At 39.5% G+C, this 12736-nt stretch overlaps 1 protein-coding gene across 14 annotated transcripts in view; it reads left to right on the top strand.

Annotated features, from left to right (window-relative positions):
- The window catches only part of PPP2R2B (protein phosphatase 2 regulatory subunit Bbeta), a 436961-nt gene that overhangs the window by 126681 nt on the left and 297544 nt on the right, over positions 1 to 12736 (top strand). For 2 of the 14 annotated variants that reach the window (XM_008513883.2, XM_070569304.1), the window contains exon 1: positions 6073 to 6308. The exons of 7 other annotated variants lie outside the window; for them this stretch is intronic. The gene's annotated coding sequence lies outside the window, so the exon portion shown is untranslated. Of the gene's footprint in view, positions 1 to 5271; positions 6309 to 12736 lie in introns of those variants that run through there. 5 more of the 14 variants (XM_070569308.1, XM_070569307.1, XM_070569310.1 and 2 more) reach the window with 4 other exon arrangements.

Consider the following 12736-nt stretch of genomic DNA (forward strand, 5'->3'; position numbering starts at 1 on the left):
ACTATGTACCGGGGGGCTTTGGAGAGAAAAAGGAAAAAAATAAAATCTTTAAAAAAAAATAAATAACTCTAAGAGACAGAGTAAGAATGAGAACCAGATATGGCATGGATGTTGGAATTATCAGACCGGGAATTGAAAACAACTATGATTAATATGCTAAGGGTTCTCCTGGATAAAGTAGATGGCATGCAAGAACCCATGGGCAATGTAAGCAGAGAAATGGAAATCCTAAGAAAGAACCAAAAGAAATGCTAGACATAAAAAACACTGTCATAGAAATGAAGAATGTCTTTGATGGGCTTATTAGTAGACTGGACATGGCTGAGGAAAGATCTCTGAGATAAAGGATATATCAATAGCAAACCAAAAAGCAAAGAAAACAAAGACTGAAAAAAACAGAACAGAACATGCAAGGACAGTGGGACAACTACAAAAGATGTAACATATGCATAATTGGAAAACCAGAAGAAAGAGAGAAAGGAATAGAAGAAATATTTGACAAAATAATGACTAAAAATTTCCCAAAATTAATGTCAGACACCAAACCACAGATTCAGAAAGCTTAGAGAATAACACACAGAAAAAATGCCAAAAAAAAACTACACCTAAGCATGTCATTTTCAAACTATAGAAAATCAAAGATAAAGAATATGATTCTGAAAAAAGCCAGAGCATAATGAATTTAAGTCCATTTGTTGCCTGCAGGACTTCTCAGAACCTTTAATATGCTAATGTACCCCAGGACTTGTCGAGATGAGGATATAATCTCTCATTCAGTTTTTTTTTTTTTTTTTACCACTGACTGTTTTTCATGAAGATTCTCTTAACATTTCTTTGAACTGTTTCACTCCTGAAGTTTCTTTGGGAACTGTTCTCATCTTTAGTCCTTGTCTTCAAAAACACCTACCTATATCAGAACCATAGATCCACCACTGATTCACTCATTCAACAAATGAATACCTATTTGAATACCTATTCTGCACCAGGCACTTTTCTAGAAACTTTGATACTATGCCAGTGAACAAAACAATAATCTCTACCTTTCTGAGCTACATTCTAGAGGGGGGGAGACAGATAATAAACAATAAGGATATTAAGTACGTAAATTCTACCATACAGCAGAAGTTAACATACTATGGAAAGAAAAGAGAATGTGGAAAAGGGTGAGAGGGATGTGGAAGAAGGGCAAAAAGGAATGGCAGTGGGGGAGAGGCAGATGGGAAGGATAGATTTGCAATTTGAAATAGGGTGGTCAAGGTGGGCCACATTGAGAAGGTGGCGTTTGAGCAAAACTTCAAGGAGGTAAAAGAATGAGCCACATGGATATCTAAGGTAAGAGCATTTCAGGAAGAAGAAACTGCCAATGCAAAGTATCCAAAAATAGTGTTTTTAAAAATATCAGGGAGGCCAGCATGCCTGGAAAGGAGTAAGAGGTAGTATAGTGAAAGATGAGATCAGTGAATTAAAGGGGATGGCAGGACTCACAGTGCAAAGTATTGTAAGTCATTGAAAAGTCTTTGGCTTTTATCCTAAGTGAAATGGGAAGCCATTGGAATGTTTTAAGCAGAGGAGTGACACAATCAGCCTTACTTTTGAAAAAGATCCTTCCAGCTACTATGTTGGGTATAAAATACCAAGGATCAAAGATCACTCTGGAGACTATGTTGACTATAGGATAGAGTAGTGAAGTAGTGAAATCAGTTGCAATAATCCTGTGGGAGATGTTGTGGCTCACACCAGGATGGTAGCAATGACAGTAGTAAGAAGGTATGGGCTTATGATTTATTGTGAAGGTAGAAGCAATAGGATTTTCTGATGTTGTGAGAGAGAATGAGAAGAATCAAGGATGACTCTAAGTTTTTTGGTCTGAGCATCTGAGAGAATAAATTTAATATCAATCAGGATGGAGGAAGCCTAGTGGGGAGGAAAAGATTCCAGGTGGAAAATCAAGAGTTCAGTTTGGGGCATGGTCATCTGAAGATGTCCTTTAGACTTCCAAGTGGAGATGATATGTAGGGTGTTGAGTTTGGGGAAGAGGTTTAACCTAAAAATATAAATGTGAGAAGGGCCAATAAGTGGATGGGATTTAAAATCATGAGAATGGAGGAAATCACCAAGGCAGTAAGTGCAGAGGTCCAGAAGAAAAACTGAACTGAAGGAGCTGAGCCTGAGGCCCAAATAAAAGAGGACATATTCCTCAGGAAACTAAACCCAAAGCCTTGACTAGTGGACAGAAGCAGAGCAGATAGTACAAAGAGTTACAAACTTCAGCTTCGGGGACTCAAAGAAGGTATGGCTAGGAGGTCTCATCTCCTCAACCATGTAATGGCTGCCTGGAGTTCTGTTTGAGGAGGACTCTGGGGCCATGTCTGGAGTTAGCAAGAAAGGAAGTCACAATTGATTAGTGATGTCTGCTACAGTTGCGGAGCATTGATTGACAGCAAGCCGGGCAGCATCAGATATTTACCATTCTTTGCCTAGAGGGAAGACCACATGACAGAATAGACAGCAAGTGGTGTTTGGAGAGTTGACTGAATGTTTCCAACTTGTTGCAAGTCAATTTGTGTGCTTTATAGCAATAGCAGTGTGAATTGTTTCTGCAAATTGTCTTAGAAGTGTAAGAAAGATTTTATTGCTCTTGAGCCATTAGCATAGTTTGGACTTAAGTGTGTGAAAGGAGATCCATGAAAGAAGAATAGAGAAAAAGAAGATCTGTAACAACCAGGATGGCCTACATAATTTTTGAATTCAAGGCAGAAAAGGGAAAAGTCAAAATCATTAGCTGACCACTAACGTATGTAGACACAGGAGCAACCTCTAGCAAGCCAAGTTTAAAAAGAAAATGAAGGATATATATTTAAAACTAAAGCCACAACAACAACCTAGCAGAGGCATTAGTGACCACAGGGGAAACATATTTCGCAGATTTAGCCCAGTCAAGTTATTAAAGAAACAAAACAGCAGCAACAACAACTTCCAAGGGAAAAAGTATCAGAATTCAGAGTAGCTGCAATATATTATCTAGAATATCCATCCCATTTCTGAGAGAAAAATTATGAGACCTGCCAAGAAACATGAAAATGTGACCCATACTCAGGAAAAAAGCAGTTAATAGAAATGGTCTCAGTATTACCGGATATTAGTTGACTAAGGCTTCAAAGAAGCTATTATAAATATTTTCAAAGAACTAAAGGAAACCATATTTTAAAAAATGAAAGGCAGATGTGACAACAATAGATCAATAAATAGAAATTCTTAATAAGGACATATAAATTATTAAAAGTACCAAGTGGAAATTCTGTAGCTGAAGAGTAAATAATTGTAAAAACAAGAATCACTACAGGCACTCAACAGTAGGTTTGAGAAAGCAGAAGAAAGAATCAGGGAACTATAAATTAATAGAAATTACCCAATCTGACAAATAGAAAAAAGATTGAAGTAAAAAGAACAAAGTCTCAAAAACCTGGGACAAGATCAAGCATAGCAACATCCATGTAATGAGAGTCCCATGTAGAGAAAAGAGAGGGACAGAAAAAATTATTTGAAAAAATAATGGCCAAAAATGTCTCAAACTTGCCTTTTAAAAAAGCATTAACCTACACATCTAAGAAGTTCAAAGAAACCCAAGTAGGACAAATACAAACAGATCACACCTTGACGCATCGTATCAAACTGTGAAAGCCTAGGCCAAGAGAAAAATCTTAGAAGCAGCAAGAGAAAAACAACTCATCATACATAGGCAAGCATCAATACGGTTAACAGCTGGCTTCTCATCTAAAACCATAAGGGCCAGAAGGCAGTAGAATGATGTATTCAGAAGGTGGAAAGAAAAATACTGTCAAACAAGAATTCTATATCTAACAATACTATTCTTCAAAAATGGAGGCAAAATAAAAACATTCCCAAATAAACAAAGACTGAGCAAATTTGTTGCTAGTAGATCTATCTTACAAGATGTACGGAAAGAAGAAGCCCTTTAGGAAGACACCAAAAGGTAACGCGGACCCACAGGAAGAAATGAAGAGCGCTGTGAATAATAAATATGTGGGTTAGTATAAAAGATTCCTTAAATACTTTTTTCTCATTTTTTCCCAACTTCTTTAAAAGACATGAGATTGTATGAAACTATAATTTTAACACTGTGTTGTTGGGTTTATAACATATATAGATTTAATATATATGACAATAATAGCACAAAGAAGGGATGAGGGAATGGAATTATATTGGAGGAAAGTTTCTATATTTTCCAGAATTAAATTAGCATTAATCTGAAGAAGGCTGTGATAAATTAAAATGCGTATTGCAACCCCACTGAGAATATAACAAAAAATATAGTAAATCCACAGAAGAATTACAATGTCACACTGAAAATATTTGTTCAGTTCAAAGAAGGCAGTCAAGAAGGAACAGACAGTCAAAAAAGAGAGGAGGCATAAAGGAAATCTAAGGCAGATCTTTGGTAAGATTTCTAGTCTTTTTGCTCTTGTGTGATTTTAATAGAAGGAACTGAAGATCTATGACAAGCAGGACAGGCTGCTTAATTTGCAGACTAAAGTAAAAGTTAAAATGAAAACGCAGGGTCCTTTGCTCAAAAAGTATTAAGAGTTTCAGGATGGTGACAGCAGACCTTTAAAACAAGCAAGATGTGCTCCTGAGCAGAGGGCCCTGTGTGACTGTACAAGTTGCTTACCCATGAAGCAGACTCTAATAAGAAGAGGTTGCCATATCCCATTTTCTCACTCTCACGATAAAGCTTTGGAGATTCAATGCCTGCTGTTCTAGTCTCTCCCTGTTGTCGTCTCCATTCTCATCCTCATATCCAAAATTTCCAGCATTTGGGAAGAACCCATTCTTCATAAGTAGAAGTCTAAGAGGTCAAATTCAAGCTGTCACGTCACCACGAGGCAGCTGTGATTACAGTTTGCTGCAGGTTGTTTGCATGAAAACCTGTAATTCTTTTATTTGTGCTGAATTTATGATTTTCAAGGGCAGTTGTCGTTGTAAGCAAAGGCAGCATAGGGGTCTCAGAGAACATCATTCTCTAAGTAACTGATATTTATTAATTAATTTGAAAATGTTGAACATATATGAAACCCAAGAAGGATCTGTGTAGGGTAGCACTGGGATGAGCTGATCTGGTGCTTAGGGCAGCCATTACTTCTTGGTCCAGTTATGCAGTGATCTCATCATGTCTTCATAATTAGGCTTTATGACTACCATAGAAAGAATTGACTGGAACGCAGTTCACTAGTGTCAAACACACTTGAGGGCATTCTGTGAGATTACAGCCCTAAATCATGCAGGCCAGTTCCACTCAGGCTTTGACAGGTGAATTTTGCCTGCTTGCAGTTTGTGATAAGCTGTGGTCCTTCCAGACTGCTGTCACTCTCGCTGTTCTGAAAAAAAATTAGTGAATATTATGATGAGCATGAAACAATCAAAGTTATCACCTGTATATATTATGAATCTTTTAATTTTAAGTCAGAGAAAATCTGGCTCAAAACTAGCTTAATCAATAAAGGGAATTCAGACTCTCATGTAACGGAAAAACCTGGAAATAGTCCAAGCTTTCGAGCAAGGCTTAAGTGGCTCAGCTACGGCATCAAAAACAATTTCTTTCCGGTTTTCTTCTTGGTCTTCTGTGGTATCTTCCTTAATCCTAAGGTTGGATTCCTTCATAGTTCCAGAATGATTTCCCACATCTTCTGGATCTTTCTTGTTCTACCTAAATGTCCAACAAGGAGAGAGAGAATTTTTCCTAGTAGCTCTCTGAACCAGGAAGCATTTTTCCCAAAGGCCCCAGGAAACATCTCCTTGTTTCTCACTGGCTTGAATGGCATCTTCCTACTTGAACTAATCATTGTGGCAAGGCCAATGGATGTGCTGACTGGCTTAAACCAACCAGGGTTCTACTCTAGTGCTGAGTGGGGTGTAAGTCCTCCAATCACGTGGCTGCATGGCAGAAGTCCTGTTACTAGACAGAGGGACAAGACTATGTGCTGAGAGGGTTAAACCAGCAAAAGCCCAGTACCCTCACCAATGGGAACATTGACTATTGTGAAGTCAGTGGCCACTAGGCCTTGAGCTTCCTGCCATGTGACTGTAGAGCTCAGGATGTTGAAGAGAGCTGGGAAGAGGTGTCAAGAACATTGGGCTGCCTCCTACCATCTAGCCTGCAGCCCAACATGTGAGTAACACCAATGCAAATGCAAAGCCATGGAATGTGCCCTATTGTGAATATCATCCCAGCAGACACTGAACTAGGAGGTCAAGTCCTGGAGAGGTGTTTATTTTCTGATGTAAAGAAGGTAAGAGGAAGTTTCATGGACATTTTTGGATACCCAGTACTGATAATAATCCTTAGCATCATGCACACCTGGGAAAAATATATAGGAAAGCAGAAACTGCAAAGATTTAACCTTAACTACCAAGGGGATGCAGGAATGAATTATATTAAGATAGTCATTTATTCCGCTGACATTTTTCAGTGTCTACTATGTACTTGGCTCTGACCTAGCCACTGTATGGAATACATACAGTTTAGCATAGTATTTCAGAACACAGGCTTTGGAATCTTCCAGACTTAGAAATGAATCTCAGCCCTGTCACTCAGCCTCTCTGAGCCTCAGTTGCCTTATGTAAAGTGAGGATGTACCACCTCAAGTGGCTGCTGTGAATATTAAATGACAAAAATTAGAACACTCACCTGAGTGATTGGCACATTTATAATCACAAGAAATGGTAGGCATCTTAATGACAATTGTTATTATTATTACCATTAGTTGTTGTTGATACTGTCATTGCTGTTGTACTTGAAAGGCTAATAAGACATAGTTTCTGTTCCTGAGATGCCTGTCTAGGAGAGGAGATGTGAAATGTGTATAAGTAATGGATGTTGGACTAGAAGTAGAGATGAAATGACATAGAAGTTTGCAGGAAGATGAAATTTCTCCTCTGTGTTGGGAGCTGAGAAGCCTCATTGATAGGCATTCTATATACATAAGCTTGTGGGATTGTATTTAACTTTAGGTGACGTCTTTTGGGTCTTTTCTCTTATGTCTTTTAAAGAAACCGAATCTTAAGTGTCAGTACAGAGGCTGTAAGGGAAAGCTGCATGAGTAACATTGACACTCGCCAAGAGTGCGTTCTCTCCAGAGAGGGCGAGCGGCCGGATGTCTCTACTGCTCTGTCTTGCTTCACATGGGAGATAGGATTGCTCTGGCCTGTCCATGTGGCAAAAGGAGTAGCTGCTTGATTCATGGCTTAGTTGGGGCTATTAGATTATGCTCCCAAAGGCATTTGATAATCTGTTTAACTGAGCACAGTCATTTGTCTTGTTTACTGACTACTTAGCAGATGGATTTGTGATTTTGGTAATTACTATCTGAACGTTAATAAGACATGATATCTTCTATTAATTACTACTTCATGTGGTTTGTTTTTCAAAATAGCAAAAACTGGATGACTTACAAATATTAATGAGTCACAAGTATTAGTTTTGCAAAATTAGCATTTGGAGGTTATTCATTCTAGAGTGGTTTTCCTCTCTTGAATTTTTCTTACTCAAGAACAAAGACCAGAGCCATGCATTGTACTCTGCACCCCAGAAAAGGCTCATTTGGTCTGCTCAGCCAGAAATCGTCTAATTTAGAGAAGTGCTTGTTTACACATTTTCCATTTTAATTCTCTCCAAAGAGGTTTTGGTGTTCAGTGGATAAAATACTTTCAGAGAATCTAAATTATGCCTGAAGAATAATTTTATAATAGAATTAAATGAGGTTTGAACCTGTTCTTCAGAGGTAGATGGGTACTGCTGATGTATCCACCTCTCTGCCACACACACACACAAATACACACACACACACACACACACACACACAGCATACTAGGACACCATGGTGTGCAGGAGGCTGGGAGTAGGTTAATAGAAGTTTCATCTACTCTGTGGTTCTCATCCCTGTGGCCAGCCTCTTCCCTCTGTACACACACACACATACCAGCAAGCCATCCTGAAAGCCGTTTCTTATTAGGGACTGGCAGTCATGCAGTTATGTAGCAAGGAACAACAACTCTTCCGGGGGAACTCAGTTGGGAGGTACTTCTGAACGAAGCAATCAGGTGGCGCGTTGTTATTGCCTTCCCTGAAGAACTCATTTAATGACTCCTAGGTGGGTACAATTTCCTTTAAAGATCCAGATACCCACAGTGCTTTTTTCTTTTTGAGGAAGATTAGCCCCGAGCTAACTGCTGCCAATCCTCCTCTTTTTGCTGAGGAAGACTGGCCCTGAGCTAACATCCATGCCCATCTTCCTCTACTTTCTATGTGGGATGTCTGTCTCAGCATGGCTTTGCCAAGCGGTGCCATGTCCGCACCCAGGATCCGAACCCGCAAACCCTGAGCCGCCGAAGCAGAACGTGCACACTTAACCGCTGTGCCCCCAGGCCCGTCCCACCTGCAGTGTTTTGAACTGCGTGACCAGCCCATTGTTGACAGCTTTAAGCAGCATTTCCTGAGCACCCACTGTGTGCTTCACACTATATTAGACCTAGTGAAGGCTTTCTAGAGCACAGTAAAGACAGCTTCTGTCTCGAGTGGTTTATAGCCCACGTCGCTGGTTGTTACAGGAGCAGACATGACACCAACTTGCTTTTGCACTAAAACAGCAAATTGATTCAAAGGAAGAGATTGCTAATCTCTCTGTCCAACAACCTTTTCAGGAACTCAAACAAACCCTAATAATTACTGTAACTTTCATTTATTAAGTGCTGATTATGTGCCACACCTTACCTGAAGTGCTTCATGTGTGTTTTCTCATTTACTCCTCAGAAAACACCTTTAGTAATTATTTATATTTAAAGCACATTTTATAGATGAGCAAATTTATCACTGAGACATTAAGTCATTTCTCAGAGGTCACACAGCTATCAAGTGACAGAGCTGTGTCAGGGCTGCCATTACCTACAAACTCATCTAACAATTTTGAAAATCGACGTTCAGTTCAATGGCTGGTTTCTTTTCTTATTTTAAGCCATAAAATTGGAAGTTCTCAGCTTTTACCGCCTTTTGAGTTGCTATTCTGACAGTTTACAGATTAAGCAATGGGCTTTTCACCTGACCACGTAGAAAGAACCTGGCGATATTTGTTGGCTGTCCATGGGGATGTCTTTACAAACTGTATCCAGTTGGGTAAGGTGACTCTTTCAGCAACACCCAACTAAAAGTGTGTAAGAACACACTTAGTTGCTGTCCCAACAGAAGTGGGCATCAGTATGGGAGAACGCACAGATGCTGCAGCGTGTCTCAGCTGGGCGGTCTGTTGCTCTGGCTCTGTCTTTTTTGCCTGGGCAACCTCTCTCAGAATGTGAGAAACTTGCTTTCTCCTTATCCATGTACATCTGTGGGAGGGACTAAAGGTTGTAGCTATAGGTTTCCTGTTATCTGTTGCCACCTGTAGTCAAGAGGCTGAAGCAATGTTGTTTGAAAACACAACACTGCGCCCAGGGTGCAGAAAGATTCAAAATCACCCAGATTCTCTCCTGTAGCTCTGAAATCAGATAAGGGAAAAGTCACCCCCCATGAATCCCAGCAGCTTTTTCTACTCAATTTTTCTGTAAGGTAAACATTCTATAGTAATCATCTTTATTTTTTGCTGTTAGAGCCAAAGGAAATTTTGAGAGAGCAATGCTGTAGAATGATTGCAAACATAGGTTTGGGAATCAGTCTTGGGTTCAAAGCTTGGCTTCAGCACTTGCTAACTATGTGTCTTTGGGCAAATTATTTAACCCCTCTTAACCTGTTTCCTCATCTATGAAATGGAAATGCTCATATACAGATTTTGCACATAATTGATGTCCGTTCATTTGTTCAGGGTCTACACATGTGGTCGGCATTTAGCTAGACACTAGGGAAACAACTGTGTATAAGAAGACACGGTGCCTGCCAGCCTTCACAAAGGTTACATCTAGCAAGAAAGTACATACCTAACTAGTCACTACAAGTTTTGAGTTACAAAATAGGAAGTCGAATGAATCATGGAAGCAAACAACAGGAACCCGACCTAGTTTAGACGGAATCAGAGACAGGCCTCCCCAAGAAAAAGATACTGAAGGGAAAAGATTTGAAGGAAAATTCAAGTTACCTGGGTGAAAAGTGGAAGAAATGTTATTTCAAGGGAACATATTTAAAGGCCCATAAGCAATGGAGAGCACAAAACATAGGAAGAACCAAATGTATCTGAATATAGATGAGACCAGACCATTCAAGAGAGAAGCAGAGTGGTAAAAGATGAGGGTGAGAGAGAGGCAAAGGGTGATGGAGTCATAGGATCTCGTAAACTATGTCAAGACATTTGGACTTTATCCTAAAGGTGATGGGAAGTCCTCAAAGGGTTTAATGAAAGTGATGTGTGAAGGAGTTGTGAGGATTGAATAAAATAATGTACACAAAGACTCAGCATGGTGTTACCATCTAGTCACCTCTCAACAAATGGGTGCTGGCATCATCATCATCTTTTTTGACTTTTCATTACTCTTAGTATTTCCAACTTTGGTTAAAAGGCAAGAATCTTGCCAGGTACTGTGGAAAGAGACTTAAAGTAGTTTGTTATGGAGCAAACGTGTCAATTCTGAAAGGCCAGTAAAACCATTCTCAAGGACGTGCAGAAGAGGTGGGAAGCCCAAAGTACATTTCTCTTCATGTGTATTCTTCCTCCTGTTTCTCTGCTCCTCGGCCTTGTTATCTCCTCGGTGAATTCATATGCTTCTTAAGCAGTGAAGTCATCATTCTTTCTGGCAGTTCTGTCATTTTCATAATGGTTTCTTTGCCAGAGCCTAAATACAAAAATGCAGGTGGACCAGATTATATTTTTTCAAGAAAAGGGTGGGTCGAGGCATTCTAACACTCAAAGTTGAGAGAGCAGCTTTGAAAAGCACAGATAGGTTGCAAAATGACGTGAATCCCGATGTGTTTGAGATGAATAACATTTGTTTTGGGTGAGGGGAGATGTCAAATTGCTTGGCACTTTACTATTAAATAAACACTTTGCCTCCTTGGGTAGCAAATATAATGACAGGTCTCAGTAAAAGGTGAGGAAAGAAGAATGTAATGTTTCTAAGTTGATTAGACTGTTCACTTTCTTTCTCCTCTGATCTTGCTACATCTAGGATATAAAATAAGACTAGGCTAAAGGATTGAAATGGTTGAGGTTGACCATCACTGTGGTAGGAGAGAGAATATGGGCTGGGAGCCAGGAGAAAGGTTATTTATTTGTAACCCTCCTTGTTCATGAAAAAATGTGAAAAGGCCAAAATGATTACATTTTGAAACCAGCTCTGCCATTAATTGTGTGTCCTTGGGAATAACTTTAAACCTCTCTATAAATAAAGGTCCCTTATCTGTAAAACAAACTTCTTAATTGCACACAGAATAATTGATAGACACCCATGAGTAGGACACTTTGCTTTTTTTTTTTTCGGCTCTGAGGAATCTTGTACAAGGAATGACCCTGCCCTGAGGCACCTATAGGCACTTGGTGAGAAAAGCACAAACACAGATAATGACAGTCCAGGGGAGTATACAGCAAGGATCGAAGAGTGGCCACAGAAAGAACCACCACAGTTACTCAGACGACTGAGAGAAGTCAGTACAATTTCGCTGTGGCACATGGGCTTGTTATCAGATAAACCTGACTTAGAATACCGGCTCTGTCACATACTAGCTGCATGCATTCACTCGTTTATTGCATATCTCTGGGATGCCAATCATCTGCCAGATATTGGGTTTGGCTATGGGGGTACAATGGCAACCACAACAGAGAAAGAAGAATGAAGGGAAATGACTTGCTTTATTTCTCTGTCGTTCTCTGCCAAGTGTGCATACTTGTAATCATGTGATTAACTACACATATGATGAGACCATACTGTACCCTCAGGGAGACAGAACGTTCTCTGAGTGGTCAAAAAAATAGGGAACATCTGGTTAGAATTTCCTTTTTTATTCTTCTGGGTTGGAAAGAATTTGAATAACTCAAATACCTCTTAAAAATGTTAACCCTTTGCATCTTTTTGTTGTGGATAATGTGTTTATAACAGATATTCGAGTACCAACTATGGGCCAGATGCCATATAAGCCACTTCAAAGTGAATGAAATTGGTGATTTTGTTTAGAGATGTTGTACTAATGCACTGTCTTCAAGGAACTTTCAATGGGAAACATAGCTGGCCCCAAAGTGAAAGTCATGTGTCTGACAAGTCCAATTTCTATAAACGGGACTTCTCCTCCATTCCTGGAAGGACAAAGGCATTCAGAGTAACGAGGTCTGTTTTCTTAAGAATTTGATTGCAAAAAGGGATGAGAAGAGAACGATGTAGTAACAATGTTGAGATGGAAGTTTCCTTTGTTTTTGTTTTTAATGATTTTTAAATATTAGCATGGAGGAGTCAAGCACAAGAATTTGGACAGAGGGAAAGGAGCCAACAGCAATTGATTTTTGTTACAGTGGCTCAGAATACAGCACAACATATGGACCAAACAAAATGGTATCCTGGCAGGGAACAAAGGGCAGTTAATCCATGAGTCAGTCATTAAGGAAGTGTAATGATTAGAGCAGATTCCTTCTCTAAGTCTGCGCCTGGACTCAACAGCTAAATTGAGGGTAAAGGAACAGCAGCTTCACGACATAATCTTAATGTCTAGGGTGTTGAAATTTCACTTAGCGGAAACTCTCATGAAGAAATT

This window comes from Equus przewalskii, chromosome 13 (assembly GCF_037783145.1).
Source record: "Equus przewalskii isolate Varuska chromosome 13, EquPr2, whole genome shotgun sequence".
Taxonomy (NCBI): domain Eukaryota; kingdom Metazoa; phylum Chordata; class Mammalia; order Perissodactyla; family Equidae; genus Equus; species Equus przewalskii.